Raw genomic sequence first — 17,007 nt, 5'->3', positions numbered from 1 at the left:
CTCATGAATAAATAATGTGTAGTTATTGTGAACGTAACCATGGGTAAAGGGCATTGCGACCCCTTCAACCGTGACTATATTTGCAATATAGCAAGGCCCGAGAACCTTATTGCTTTAATAAAAAGGTTATTATAAAAATATTAAAGAACCAAAAGATGATAATTTGATTTCACGTATTGGGTCGCTTGAATGATTTGAGACTGAATAATGACTTCAAATGTAGGTTGTTAAATAAGCTATGGCATTGCGTCAGAGGACGATATAGTGCATGAGTCATATTGAGCGATTTTACGCTTTTCTTTTGTCCTTGTTGGAGCTTGACAGACCGGTCGCTATAAACAGTGTGTGAATGGGAACAAAACAACAGATTTTGTATCGCACAGACAAAATAACAGCGGATTTGACAGCAAAGGCTTTTAAGATGCATGATGGGAAATCAGCTGCCTCAAGCTGACGTCACATTATAGTAAGAATAATAAAAAGCATAATCATTTTCTATATGTATAAATTATAAAAGACTTAGTTGTAGTGATTCTTTATCGCCCCTCTCTCAGACTGTAAACATCTGTGGATGAGAGGCTGTTGGTGTTAGAATGTAAAGGTCATAATATCAGGATGTGTTAATGTATGGTTGGCTGAGTTCTCTCCTCTCCACAAAGATAATTACACTTCATTTGATGCTTCACTGTGTTACAAATTATTTCAGGCCTGCATTAAAACACAAAATAATAAATCCTCCCTGATATCCCACAATGCTCAAACCACAAGCATCTCTGGACCTTATTTAAAGGGTTTCATCTCTCATCTGTCATCTTCATCCACCTAATAATCTGACATTAGAGATTTCTCAGCACATTTGTTGGAGAAAACAACAAGGTCATTTCACTTTCATCATTTTGTTCAAAAACCGTAGTTGCATTTAATATTATCCTTCATTCATCAGCAGCCCAAGGCACAGATGATGTAGTTGCTGTAATCCGTGTACCCAAAGCTCTGCTTTTCAACTAGTGGGTCGTGACCCAAAATGAGTCACATGTCTGTTCTGATCCCGTTTTGCTGTCTGTACAGCGGGGCAAAAACAATGGCTTTGTTTACATGTACACCAACAGTGCCATTATTGCCAATGATAAGAGTGAAGAGTGTATTAAAATGCTTACATAACACAAGCAAAACTCTTCACTTCTGTTTACAAGCACATTTCTGTGAATCTGTCAAAGCATCGATGCTAAAACATACTTGAAGTCTATTAACTACAAAAAGTACCTTTATTCCAACATTTTGATATAAAGCAATGAATGCAGAAAACAGAGAATGTGATAAAGTAACTTGCTTTATTTGTGATCGGGTGTGCAGTTTAAATGACTTGATATGAGCTCCCTAACACACATAAAATATAAATGATATGTAATGAATATAATAAAAAACTATTTTCCTGTGTAAGATTTTTTAATTGTCAAGGAAATTGTAAGTAAAAAGTCATTAAAGAAATAGTTCACCCAAAAAAATGGTCACAATTGACTTTGCATTGAAGGAATAAAAATTGCTATGGTCAAGTCAATGGGGATTATTTTGGGGTGAACTATTCCTTTAAGAAATGTAAACTGAGAAGGATTAATTTATTAATTTGAAAAGGATAACAATACTACAAATTCCAGAAAATACAATTTACAGTAAGGAGTTAGACAAAAGTTACCATGAAACAGGTACATTTCTAAAAGTCCATTTTCAACTAGTCATAGTAATAATTTAGCATTTTGTTGGGCTAATATATACCAAATATGTGTTAACATAATATATAATTATATAAAATATATATATTATTACATAAAATATTTCTAATTAGTTTATGTTCATGTTCAAAGTTTATTCATCCATAGTAAATGTTTGTGTTTACATTAATGTATAATTACATAATATATATATTATAACATAATATATTTCTGTGTAGTGAAAGTTCATGTTCAAAGTTGATTCGTCTCAAATGTTAGTCTTGAGCCCTGAAAAACTAGCTTTTATTCTGTGTGCAATAAATTGCGAATTAATCATTTGATTTTCACGACATTTTTGTTTGCTGTTGTCCATCAAACTATTTGGCCACTCATTCTGAAGCAAAGCAAGTTGAGACCCGCCGTTCAAAAGCAACATCAGGACCAGCGATCCTAATCTGCATCGCTCAGCTTGCTCTCTACCTCCCTGACACACCTTCATTACTGATACACATCTACCGACAAACAGACTTTATTAAGAAAAAATGTCAGTCAAGCATGATTTGAACTTTGGACAAGAAATTCCTCAGAGCCACATCTCAGATTCAAGTAAAGAGCAAAACCCCCTAAGGCCTAAACCCCAAGAATCGCCCCTTGCCCAAACAATAATCTTCACTGTTATTTCAGAGCCTCTGAGACTCTTTCCTCAGAGCTCCTTTCCATCTTCAAAACACTCAGCACTTTATATATTCCATTAAACTCTTAGTTTCTCACTGCCAGCTTGTGTAGCATTTTCTTGACTTGGCCAATTACATGGCTATGACTGCTGTAGGTTGAAAGATGATGGAAGGGGCGACAGGAGGAAAGTGTTAACCTATTTGGAAAATCTTGCCATTATGTTTTGTGAAGCTATTGGTTTACACATCACACGCTTCACATTTAAAAAGAAGATTTTTAAATGAGCAGTCCAAGCCGGTTCCCTGAGAAACTAGGATATAATAATAAACCGCCCACATGGGCGGAAAGACACAACCTCAGGGGCCCTGCTGTTTGACATCAATATTACACCAAAGAAAATCCACAGCTTGTGGGAAAGAACCGCTGGCATGTGAGCAGTGCAGAAACATATCTCTGTGAAATCAGGTACACGCGAAGACAACCAGACAGAGTCTAAGAGCAAACAGCATCTCACTTCTGTGAGTGGGGGCGAGCAGAGGTCACATGCTTGCTGCCCGTCACATGACAGATTCATATACATCTTTCAGATCTGTCTGGCCAGTATGTGGGATTACTTTCAAAAAGCACAAAATGAAAATTCACCCATTATTTATTCACTCTTGTGGCATTGGCACAATGTTTCCCTTTTTTCTTTATAATGATGCATCATTTTTTTTGTGAACTATTTCTTTAACTCGGTGCAGTTCTAAAGTAAAAACACACATACGCTAGATGCAAACATACATCAAATGGGTGCACAAGAGGGAAATGGCTTCTCTGAATCACATCTTCACTGCACACTGGAGAAAATCAAATGCTATTAAGAGGGAACTTGCACCAGGCACTGCAGACACTCCAGGGACAAATGTGCTCTCCATGTACACACACACACACACATTACACCAAATCCTGGAAAGATTTTCAAAACCTTTTCACACCTATAACCAGGTGGAAACTTTTGCTCTATAGCTCTTCACTTCCTAACAACCACCCGTCTAATGGATGACATCATTATGTTGTTTAAAGAATCGAACCCGCCTCAAGGGTAGTTCACCCAAAAATAATAATTCACCCTCATGTGCTTTAAAACCTGCATATGACTCTTTCTCCTGTGGAACACGAAATAAGATATTTTGAGAAACGTCACACAGGGTTGGCCTGACACGAGGATGGGCGAATGATGAAAGAATTGTGGGATGAACCGTACCTTCAAACAATAATTACTACATCAAGTAACCATCTAAGCTCAGGACTCCTTGGCAACCGCATCACAATGCCCTGGCAACCATCTAGAACGCTTTAGCATTGTTTGTGGCATGGACAAGCATCACTCACATTATCTCCTGAAAACCTAAAGCCTAGTTATGATTATGTTCTGCCAACTCGACTGTTGCGCCAGCCAGTGAAGTTGGTGCTCTGCCAATCAGTTTTAAAAGGAGAATATCCTTGATGGGACATTGTTGTTGCTTGACAAGGAAAGCAGGTCCAATTTAAACTGAAAGAACGGGATGCTTATTTGAATTTAGAAATGAGCTGTCATCCTGCTGCTGGGTGTGTGCGGTTGTATTGTGTTTAGATTGCCTCGTGAGGCTGAGCTCTATTAAAGAACGCCCGAAGCACGCGTGTTCGGTTGTGTGGGTTAGAACTGCAGGAAGGATATGAATCCAGCAGAATCGATTGGGGGAGAAAACGAATTTGATGTGAAAATCCCAGGACGTCACGTTACTCTATCGATGAAAATCTTTGTTCTTCATCTGCCTTTTTGGAAGAGTTGCACTGTCACAAAATCATTACGGAGCGGGGTCGACTAACTGGATTTAGCGTTCAATCATTCAGGAAAACTGTAGCGATCACATACAACTCAATCAAAGAAAATGAGATCATATTCAAATGGCACCAGAGAACACTCACAGGGATAAAAAATCCTCAAATTTAATATATCAAATGTTTCCTCAGGACGGGCAATGAGATCAAAATGTTAGCTAATGGAAACTTTTGCTAGAAAGATTAGACGAAAAATAATTAAGTAAAAATTACACTGACGTTCATAGCTTGCTATACAGGTTACAGGTTTGATTCCCAGGGTATGCATGATTAAATGTAGTTTGAATGCATGCTGGGTAAAAAGTGTCTGAATTAGAATCATCTCAAGACATCTGATCGAAAGAAATCTCAACGATGTCTCAAACTGTGGTCAGGTATGCTAAGTAATAGGTGGACAGGGCTTTACGTTACATGTAAAACTTTTTTGCTCATGATAGCACTGGTGGTACAAAGGTTTCAAGGTTTCCAGCACAGGCCAATTTTTTTTAGCACAAGTAGAAAAACGTTGAAATAAAAATATGCGAGCTTTATGTTACATAAAGATGGAGAAATTAGGGCCATATAATTTTTTAACTTAGTTCTGTGTTTTTCATTTTAATATACAATAGTGGTATGTTTGCATTTAGATTTTTATCCAAAGCGACTTAATATGTTTTGATAAATTTTGGATAAAATTTGTCTACAAAAATGACTGTCAGGAAGACGCTTGAGTTTTAGTGTGTTTTTGACGATAGCTTTGAAATGCTAGAGAAATAAACTTTCAGAGATGTTTCAGAGACATGCAGAACCGCAAGATGACATATTTAAATTCCACGTCCGTGAGTCCGCAAATAGTTATATGGACTTGATGCAGCCGTAAAACTCGTAAAATAGACTAAAACTATGTGAAATATTGGTGCGCCATTGATTAATGTGAAACACAAACAAGCACATTGAGAAATTCACTTCCCACAAACATGAAGCTCTGTCTGACAAATGGTATCGCATGCGTGCAACACTCGCTAGTTTATTCGTAGCACAGACCAATTTTTTTGTAGCAAGTGTGACCGACATATATGTCGCACTGTATAGCCCTGGTAGATTTCAAGACTTTTTTATCATTTTCTCCCAAAACCAAAATATCTAAGCTATTTGATTCATATTAATTTTTAAACTCAATACTCTTACTATATTTCTTAAAATTCCTCCTGGAGAAAAACAAGTTCATCCTTTAAAGAACATGAGTAACATCTGAGCAACTTTCAAAAATAAGTGAGCAAAAAATGATGTCATGATAAGATCTCCACCAAAATACTGTACACTTTGCTCTTACACTTAAATCCAGCAAAACCTCAGAGATCTTTTACAAGTCATTACACTTCTGGAAATGTCGGACTGTAAGACTTTCTACTCTCTCTTATGCACGATGATTTGTGACTTACTCCTTAAAGTTCCAGAGTTAAATACATCAGGAGAGGGTAATCTTATTTTGAGCTGCAAAGCTCCTTTGGTAGTTGTTTAGTACCGTCTACTCAGATGCCTGAAGGACCTGTGGCTCATTTAAGAGTGATGGCTCCTTAATGTGTGTACGTGTGGTGTGGGTGTTAGTGATGCGAGGGTTGTCTCATAACCTGCGGGCCCTTTGGGTAACCCGCGGATCGGGTAAAGAAATGGTCACTTTTTGTGAGTCATTAAAAACACAATAAAAGAACCATGTATGTTGCGTGCAACTCCCTATAGCCTATAATCAATATTTAGGAATCTATCTAGGTTCTTTGATAAGGTTACAATATGTAGGTCTATGTAACATCGTAACTTGCGTCATTTCCCCGAACCTTTTGGACTCGAGTCACGAAATAGCCAAGCAGCTCCCGCCGTCAGCTGCAACAGCAAAACAAACGGAGAACGATGAAGATGGAAGACGAGGTGCGAGAGAAATTAAGGTTTGAAATTTACATCATTAAAGAAAATAAGGTCAAGCTGTTAAATCTAATGTTTGAAACCGGTTCTCAGAAAGAGTTGTAGCAGGAGACAACAGCAGTATTGGCTATGTGAAGTGCAAGTATCTATGGTTCATAAGTGTATGTTGTTGCCAGTTCACTGGGTGTTGTAATGTATGGTAAGCACTAAGTACTATTAGGCCGAAATAAACCCTGTTTTCATTTACATTACAATGCCAACATTTGTTTAATGGTAACCGGTGCGGGGCGGGTTGTAAAAATAGATACAGTGGTGTGGGGCCGGACAAAAAGATTTATAAAAGAGGGAAAAAACCCGACCTGTGCATCACAAGTGTGTGTGTGGGGGGGGAGGCTGTGAAGGCTTGAGAAAGTGTAAATCATTTTTGAAGTTCTATAGCACTTACCCAACATTGCCTCCACTATATACAATTAATTAACTGGAGATAAGTGCAGCAATTATTAGAACTGCTCAGGAAAGAAGCACAAACAAGAAAGAAAAATATCACAAATACGCTTTCTAATCAGTTTTTATAAACGCAATGAGAATAAATGGAGAGCAATATCAGACGTTTGCTTGTGTCTCTTGAAAAAAAAGCCTCAGGTTTCTGACATGTATCATCATGCTCAAAGTCCCCCAAAAAACATTTTTCAGATGTTTTCAATATCAGATGATTGTTTTTTTCAGGAATTAAGCATTTCAGATGGTTAATGATCAGCTAAACCAAATGTTACCTCATGTGTTAGCGGCTTTTGATAATCAGTAAAAACAGCTTCTGTGCGTTCGAAACATACGATTCAATGATTGGGTTAATCTCATAAAGTCTGTTAAACACATGACTAAATTTCATTTCACCCCAAAATAAAAATTATGCATGTAATGAACCTGAATCCTATTCAAGAATCATTAACTTTATTAACTATATTTCAATATAAGCAACGGCATCACTGTAATATAAATCAACTGACAATTACCAATGTGAATAACAGGAATAAGCCAACCTTAACTAACAAAAATACTATTAAGCCCCTGACAACAGTAATGTATTGAAAAGGGTATACCTAAGAATAAAATAGAATAAAACACACAAAATAATTGCATGTTTTATTTTCATAATTTCTTTTGGAGTGAAATCTAACCAGGACATGCTTTCATAAGATTAGTCTTTAATCTCGAATGCATAAACACAAAAGCTTGTTTGATAATGAACAAGTCACAATAAGAAACAAGCAGAAAATATATTATCGCTATTGTGAATGAACATTCATAGAGAAGAAAGACAGACATTAAGAGAGTAAGTCACAGATGATTCACCTCAGGGGGAAAAGAGAGAGAGAGCCAGAGGCAGAGGGAAAAGAAAATGACAAATGCGTTTGTGAAAAGGCCTTCGGGCTTTGTTGTGTATCATCTGTCATGTGACATTAGAAATCCTGACCTTACCATCACACTGACCTACTAATGAGAGCAGGTAAAAACAGACATTACCATAACACACAGCGTGCGCGTGCATAAGTAAACAGTTGCCGTTTCTCAATGTGGAGACCGGTCTTGCTAGGCAGCCTCGGAAGAACGAAGTTGGATGGACGCGCCGCAATGACTTCTGGGACTTCAAGCGGATTTCATAGGCGCGCAAGGCTGCATACGATGCATCCTTGATATTGAGAATACTTGCGGTTACTTTCATGCATTCTCTGTTCTTGTGTTCTTGATTATTGGAACCGGACTTTAACATCTATTGATGGAGTAGAACGACAGCACGAAGACACAAGACCGTATTTTGATAATCGATCCTAAAACACCTTAATGAGTTTTCTTAGAAACATCCCGATTGAACTCGACTGCTGAAATCTAACCTTAGGAATAGAAAACGTGTTTTCATTCCAGAATCAGTGCAATGTGACGAAATCCGCTTGCATTCAATTATGAGCTAAATGTTAGTCACACCATCCGTCCGTCCAAAAGTCGACAGAACAGACCGATAGTGATGGATTCAAGAGAGCATCTGCGAAGAAAGCATTGGTCTGGAAGTTCAAGAAAAACATTGAAACGTCTTCTGTAACTCTTGGTGAGACGAATTAATACAGTCTGCCAAAGCATATAAAGTCAACATTGGCTCTTTCCCAAATCCTAGCGTGCTGCCATGCTGTCTGCAGTCAATTGCAAGGGTTTGCTAGTAGCATGCTGCAAAGCTAAAGTCGTGACTTTCCAATAAGGATAAAATACACAGTACACAAATATTGAATAAAATAACCCACATTCTGTAAATAAACTAAACTATTTTATGGAGAAATGTTACTGCTCACAATTATCTCAGACTCAGAAAAGTTTCAATTTACTCTAAATTTAATCTCACTGATGTCTAGTAGAAACAATTGAGATATTAAAGAGACTCCCCCTGTAACTTTTCTTTCTTTCTTAAGGGATTGCACCTCACCATGTTTTAGAACGAAGCCATTGACAAGAATGATTTAAGAACGACACAATAAGTAGCTACTCAATCAACAGATGGATGGGCTTTGATCTCGGTTCGATCGAGCGGAGCTTGTTTTTCATTTGTTTTTGGGAGACGGTTTTAATTTTGGGAGGCTGTGCAGGTCTAATAGAGGATGATTAGAGAGGACAGAGCGAATCCGTCAGTCCTGAGACACTCTAATGAAAGTAAAGATCTACAACACAAGCCAATATCTACAGCTCACTTCAAAGGGGATCTGAGAAAAACAATCAGTTCAGCGATCACGAACAACTGAAGACAGAGAGAAAAAACCAAAGGGACAGTACATTGGTAAATAAATTGAAGTGACTTTAGCTCCTGCTTGGAAAAGCTGAAACATCAATGCTCCAAAATCTCCCTTCAAATAACTGAACAATAAAGTAGACAGACAAATTGGTTGTTGCAAGGCCACGGATGCACCGCAGCCGGTGAGGAAAAGGTGCAACATGAAACTAAAAAATATAATAAAACATGATAAATACTTGAAAATTCTTTTTGCAAAAACAGATGAAATATTTTCTAAACTCATGTTTTTATTATGTCATCATGTTTGTGTTGTGTTTTATTGTGTTAGTAAGCTGTATTTAGTTTAGTTGCTATAACTAAATCAAATCAACCCAACTGCAGTTTTGAATGCACAATATATATATATATTTTTTTAATTAGTTATCTGGTTTTGCAAATGAACTCTTCATATACAGTATATGGTTGACTAACACTATTCATATTCATTTTTTTATTATTTTGGTTTTATCTTAATATTGTTATGATGTGTTTGCCTAAAGGTATTTTTTTATAAGGTTTTATTAACAGTGTTTCACAAAAGTCTCAAAAGGAAAAAGCTTTTAACACATCCGTTCAAAGCAAATTATTTGATTTTGAAGAAGTTCAAACTCAACCAAAAGGCTCATATTTAGCAACCAAACAGAAAAATTATACTGCAGCATTTTTACTCAAACCTATAATATATAACCAAAAATATTGCATGCAATTTAATTCAATTTGTCCAATATTACAATTATTTATATTGTGGTAAGTGTCACTCAGAATTAACTTGGCTGAAGAAATGTGAGGGTTGCATGATTAAAAAAAGCATTTATTGTGCTTATACTGCTACTGTATTCAAATGAGATTTGCTTCTGAGAAATCTAGTCCTCCTTTGACATTACAACCAGATTTGCATTCAGAAGCCCAGAAGCCCTTAAATAAATTCAAGCACGAGCTTCACAAAGGAACAGAAATAACAACAGCTCATGTGTAGAGAGTTGTTCTCTTGCTAACAGAGAGATATCAATCAGACCTTCATCCAAAAGCTGTCAGGGTCCACCGAACACACACGCACACACTGCACCACCAAGTGACTTCACAGTGTATTCAACCTTAAGTCCGGCTTTAAATCTTTAGTGAGGTTGCAAAACAAGGAGTGAATATCCTTAGTATAGAACTTGGCATAGTGTACACTGATCTATCACTTCACAAGAAGTGGACAGAGAAATTTCCCCAGTAGTCTTCGCACACAACATTTGCAGTATATAAACTAAAATAAGTTTAAATTCTGACTACAAACCTTTCAAGGCTTCAAGCCCTGAATGTACGATTTAGGTTTATTCTCAATAACAACCGGGTCACTTCTGTCAAAACCGTCGCTGTATGTAAAGTACACATGCAGATTATTTTTTGTATTCCATTTATTTTTACAAACATATGTTGTGTCATCATACATGAAACCAATTATCTGTGCAACTGAAGTGTAGTTCACATTTCGCATTCCAAATGAATCAATTTCATTTCTCAACAAGAGCTTCAATCCCTTGATGACCATGTAGGGAGCAGTGAACACTACGTAGGGACCCTGTAAATGAGAATGCATCTTGTTTCATGCTGTCTTTAATTACATCCAGCTGACACACACACAGACACCCATGCAGTAGAGTTTCAGAAACAGTATTTGGTTACTAATGCAGATCTCTAGTTCACAGGGATGAAGGCTGAATTTTAAAGCAACATCTGAATATTTACTATCAATAGTGGTGACAGACTGATCAAAGCACAAGTAGAGGTTCACGGCATTAACGTATAATCATTCTTGTTGCTGTTAACTTTTTGACACGTTCGTGAATGTAAACCGGTCCATTACTGCGGGGACGTACATGCCTCTAAAAACGAAACGTGATTGGTAGCCTTACCTGTCAGTCATATGGCCTCTTGGGTGGGCCTTGGCCAAAAAAAGTGGCGAAAGCTTCCAGACTTTCATTATGAAGGTCTGACTACGCGAGACTATCCTTTTGGTGACGCTGTACCTCTCTATCGCCTATCCGAAAACTCAACTTCATTATTAGATTAGTATTATAAGCTCTGTGTTAAATAAAGAGACAGTTTACTTTTAATAACAGTTTAATCCTTTTGTTTATTTTTAACCAAAAAAGTTACTGCTGCCTTAAATGTCTTATAATCTTGAAAATAAATGGCTATTTACATTTTTAATATAAATTTGTATAAAAAATTATAAACTTCAGCATCACTTATTTTGGAGTTAATTTTATTTTCCAAATGCAGTGAGTAAGGACATTTTGTCATGATTCTGCCTCATCATGTCATGTCTTTATTGGTCTAGTGGCAGGATCAAAACAGAGCCTCATGTTTTGTGTTGATAGAGGCATGTTATTGTTGGTTCTGACATAGCTTGCGCTCTCTCCGGTCTCGTCTTTGGCCCCGCCCCTCTCGTTATATCGTTTAGCTTCCCATCGGTGTTTCATTCCCGACACCTGTCCCTTGTTCATTATCCTTTGTTAGTCTCTATTAAATGCCCTCTTGTTTTCTGTCTTGTGCTGGTTCGTTTTGTATTAATCCTTGTATCCCGCTATTTGTATCCTGCTGTGGTTTTTGCTCTTGCCTGATCTTGGCGAATCTTAGTCCTGTCAAAGTTTTAGGTAGTTCAGTTAGTCATCCTGTTCTCCTGTTTTTCCCCCCTTGTGGGAGGTTTGGGTTTTCGTGTTTTCCCCCATCGCGGGTGTTTTTATGGTTTTGGTAAATAAAGTCTTTGTTTTCTGCCCACCGCTGTCTGCACCTTGGTCCTAATTCCCAATCATGACACATTTTCCCTAAATTTTAAATATGTAATGATTTATTCGATAAATTAATGATTAACGAGGAAAAAAATTGTTCTTGAAGTAGACAAAGCCATATAAAGAAATTGCTAATGGATTTTACTTGTTTTCAGTTCAGTAATGTCTCTGCCCTTTGCCTTCATAAATATTAAGCTCTATTAGGCTTCTAGATCCTCTCAAGAAAAGAAATGGTCAACTTACCGGTCCTTGAGACAAAAAAATTCCCCATGAAGAGAGCGGCTTACATTTAAAGCCTCAAACGGGATACCAGAGATTCTGGATATTAAAAATCCATCCTAAATTACACAAAATGCAGTTAGCCAAAGTCCCTTTAAAGTGTAGTTTTTTTACCATAGAAAAAAAGTTGAAGTTGTTCATAGTGAAAAAAAATATGTTAATAATAGTCTAGAAGAGTATGTTTAAAAAAATAGAGTTTAAAGTCCCCGTGAACCGGAAGTTGCGAAAATTTGTACTTCAGCATTTTGATGCATTAAAAAAAAATATTATTTACTTTTTGATGCAACCACGCAATAAGAGTTCCCAGAGGACCAAGAGATCTTAGCAAGATCTCACTGAAACCAAATAGAACACAGACTTCACACATTACGCCTTTGCTGTAAATTTAAAAGCATTTCTAGATTAAGTGGTAAAGTGTGAACGAGGTGTGTTAAAACGCTGGCAAATTTGTGCCCTGTGATGCGTGTCATTTTGGCACCACTTGTGGCACCAAATACAACTGCAACATGAGCAGACAGAAGTGGCTAAATGAAACACTAGCCCGACGATGAATTGCGTGTTAAAGCATTATGCCAGCATTGCACACACATACTGATAAAATATACCTTGAATGCAATTTAAATCATTTTGAATAAAAGTGTCTGCCGAATGCATGAATGTAAATGTAAGCCTGAGCTCAAACTAGCTTTTGCGATTCTGCACAAAAGCTTCACATTTCACCTTTAAGCAGTTGCAACAAAGCCATGTAAATACTGTCATCCTTTACTCACCCTCTTGTTATTTTATACCTGTATGAATTACTTTGTTCTGATGAACACAGAGAAAGATATTTGGAAGAATGTCAGCAATTCTCAGTTACGGAACATCATTGATTACCATAGTAGGAAAAATTCAATGGTAGTCAAAGGTGCACCTATACTGTTTGTTTTCCTAAATTCTTCAAAATAACTCATTTTTTGTTTAACAGAATACACAATATATTGTTTTTACTATGGTAGTGATACAGAACTTAAAATTGCTAACATTCTTCCAAATTTCTTTTTTTGTGTTCAACAGGACAAAGAAATGTATACTGATTTGAAACAACCTGAGTGTGAGTAAATGAGGACAGAATTCAAATCTTTGGTTGAACTATCCCTTCAAAAGAGCATGTTCGATTACCGCAGAACCCTAGTGTAAAACTACAGTATCAAACCACTTATGAAGACCATGGCAGAAATTGTTCTTTTTAAGGCTGCTCAAAGAACCGAACATGTCCAACTTTACCCAAGTCTACGTTTACAGAGCAACTGCACAAAAAGCATGATTTCTTTCTACATCATCACAGTTGGGTTCCCCCTTAGCTTCCTCTCAGCTTCAGTGAGTATTTTGTTCAGGTGAGAAGGTCACTGCATCTACATGCCTCATGGAGCTTAAGATCCTGGTGAAAATGAATCATGGCACCTCCACACAGAATGACCACAAACAGCATGAAGCCATCAACCACCTGATCAATAATGAAGTTTTTTGCATCAGAGTTTAACTAGAGCATTCCTCTCGTGCTGTCTTTTAATAGTCACTTCAGAAAAGGAGAATTTTAGATACTGTATATACTAGAGTCAAACTTGAGTCAATTATTTTTACGCAATGGCAAGTGGCAGGATGCCTAAAAGGATGGAAAGCAACGATATGAACAAAAGCTGAAGCCACTGAAGGACTGAGGGTTGACTTAAGTTCATTTTTACATTATAAGACCAATTAAATACATTTATTTAGTGAGACAAACCAACTAACACCACAACATCATTCATAAAACCAATTACTAATACTCACTAACATTAGTTCTGTTCTTTCCTACCAAAATGATGTAAGTTCTTGGATGATGTCATTAAGAAGATGTTTTTTTAAAAGGATGTCACAAAACTTTACTAGCATTAGAAAATTAACAATAATTCAAAATTAGAACGGAAATAAGCAAATTGACAATTAATTGATGTTTCTTCTTCCACTAGATCTGACTTGATTTGTACATTTATCAAAGAAAATGTAAATGTCTTGCCAACTAGACAGTATCTTACATTTACATTTATTCATTTAGCAGATGCTTTTATTCAAAGCGATTTACAAAGCAGGTAAAAAGGAGAAGCAATAGAAGCATATCTTGCCAGTGTCTTGTCAGTATTTCTACATATCTGCACTTAAGTCAAACCCTGCTGTAAACTTCAACATTTGATATTTTCAGTATCTGGGCCTGAACTTAAATCTCTGCCCTGGAGAACCCCGAGGTCAGACATCCACTAATATTTCAGATCCCTCGAAAAACATTAAAAGTGGGTCACTTTTGATGACCAGATTTAACATCTATGATGGCGGGATCAAAGTATACCCAGAAGCTCTCACCAAACGTTTTACCACAGTAATTGTGCTCTGATATCAGTCCAAACATACAGAGCCCTTTAATGAAGGCAATCTTCTCTGATATGGGATTTATTTAAGTGGGTCTCATATACAGCAGAACGTAGACTTCAGAGACCCTGATGAATTCGAATTGGTCTATAATGTCAAGTGTCTGTATAATCTCCTACTGACTCTTTCCAACAAGCGGTTCCTGTATGTGAATCTCTTCATCTTTTTCATCCAAGGTCTCTTTAAAACAGCTAGGTTTCTTTAGAAATGAAGCAACTGAGGCCAAAACAGGGAACAACACAAATGCAAAGTTTTCAGTATTTAACGAATCGGCTGGTCAAGGGTTGCATGAATGACCGGTCAAAAAATCTGTCTAAAGGAAACATTTTATTTCCTTTATATTCAACAGTATATCATGGCACAATACAAAAACATTACCATATGTTTTTTAAGGTTAGTTATTTTTTTACAATGTCGATTTAATCCTATTGGTTATGCCAACATGCAACCTGTTTCAAGATGTGTTTATACTCATTGTGTGCTTTAACGCTTTAGTAGAAGTCTGTAGGTTTTGCTAATATAATTATTTCTTTATTTTTATTTAATTTTTCAGTAATATACCAATTCAATTTGTATTACTTGTATGTACATACAAAAAGCTAAATTAAACCTTTAATTTTATAAAACTATAACACCCTGCCTACATCGGATGCGACCAGCGCGATGTGACACAACAAAAGACATAACGGGTTGGAACCCATTCTAATAAAAAATTTGGTCCACATTGTACGTGGTGTGGTGCGCCGGTGTAGACTTGGGTTGTGCGATGTATACCAAATTGGAATCAATCGCATTGTGCAGCTTCCAAATCATACTCAACCGCGGTTAAGCGCGAATGGACAAGCTCGACACATGGGCAGAAGGTCACGTTTTTCTTTTTTTCCACAAGGTTATGCGCTTTTTGTTTTAGAGGTTACGCATCCATAGCCTAATAAAGGTTAAATTAATTGCTAATGAACACTTAAGAGAGTAATTTATTATTCACTAAAGTTAAAAACTGAAACTAAAAGAGTGTGACATTGTTTGCCTCTTAATGCAGATATAAAGTTCAAATTACTTTAATCAAAATAATTAACACATAAATACAAACCGTTTTGATCAATTTGATCACTTTGCAATCTTTAAAACAGTGCTGGAGGCCAATTACCTGCTTATTATTTTCCCCGCAGCCGGCCTGAAAGACCTGACTTTTACTCAAGCATTTATTGATTTTACTCGCAAAGTATTTGAAAAAACATAAAAATGATGATCATGTGCTTATTCAAGTATTTATGTATGTTCCCTACATTATTATTACATTTCCATTACATTTAGTCATTTAGCAGACGACGGCAAAGCTACAAATGAGATGGGCGGTCTACTTTATTAACGTGTCTTTCGTTAACTCTTCGTGAGCTCAAAATGCTTTAGTTCTGTACCCTTGCATTCACACACCCAGGGCTGGCACTACCTATAGGCAGAGCAGGCAGTTGCATAGGGCATTAGGCTTGGAGGTGGGGCCTCTATGACTGTAATGTCTCTCCAACTTCGAGTGTTTCGAAAGCATAAACGCAGCACACTATTTGAGTCTAGGAAGTGCGCACCTGTCTTAACATGCAGCGTGACGAATGTCCCCGCATATCTCCTTCAAAGTCATTGCCGTTGATTGTCATCACTAAAGATTTTAATTTTTAGCTGTTTTAAAAGGCTTGCCCATTTAAACCTTCAAAGTGAACACACATGTAGACTATAAGCAAGTTCTCTATCGCAACTTTTCTGGCGTAAATTACTGTGAAATACAAGGTCATGTGAAAAACACATGAAAACAGTCCGTTTTGTCTTAAGTGAAAGTAAACAGTGGGATGTGTATCCCAATATCGGATCAGTGAATCAAAGTGACGGACAGAGGAATAAACCCCAGTGTGATACAAGGAGACGCTCCATTTTGCATCACACTGTCAGGGCTTATTGCCCGGCTGCATTACATTATCGTTAATGGAACAAAATAAAACAAAAACACGAACTGCTCTTGACTAAAGAAGTTTTGCTTCTTTATTTTAAATCAGTGTGTTTATTTTATTCAAAGAGGCAGTGTTTCATTTCTATATTATTCAGTGTCTTTGTTAAAAAGCTACTGGACTGTTAAATAACACAATCTACCATTCATTTTTACATATAATGTCATAACATGTTATTAAAAGACATATTTATATTTAATTTGTAAAAAAACCTGCCAAAATGATTTGCTGCATACGGGTTAACATGTGTTATTAGTTTTGAGAGGTTGTTATCTGGTATAATAAACCTACAAATGTCGCGACTGGCCAATCAGAATCAAGCATTCCAAGGAGGCGTGTAATAAAAAGAGAATAAACACTTTCATGCAGCTGACTGATTTTGTCCTTTATTTATGATGGTCCTTTTTCCCATTTTAAATATATATGGAAAGTGATGACTGTGTTACTGTAAAATTGTAGCAAAAAAAGACTAAAAAATAATCCCAGCTGCCCTAAAATTTTATTTCAAATTGACTTTTAATAATACCATTAACTTTTGTTATAAA

General features: G+C 36.6%; 1 protein-coding gene across 1 annotated transcript in view; it reads right to left on the bottom strand.

The window, feature by feature from the left end:
* Positions 1-17,007, bottom strand: part of pcdh15a (protocadherin-related 15a) — a 151,006-nt gene that overhangs the window by 97,587 nt on the left and 36,412 nt on the right. The window lies entirely within an intron of this gene.

This window comes from Triplophysa dalaica, chromosome 11, assembly GCF_015846415.1.
Source record: "Triplophysa dalaica isolate WHDGS20190420 chromosome 11, ASM1584641v1, whole genome shotgun sequence".
Classification (NCBI taxonomy): Eukaryota; Metazoa; Chordata; class Actinopteri; order Cypriniformes; family Nemacheilidae; genus Triplophysa; species Triplophysa dalaica.
This window is presented reverse-complemented; position numbering and strand designations above follow the sequence as displayed.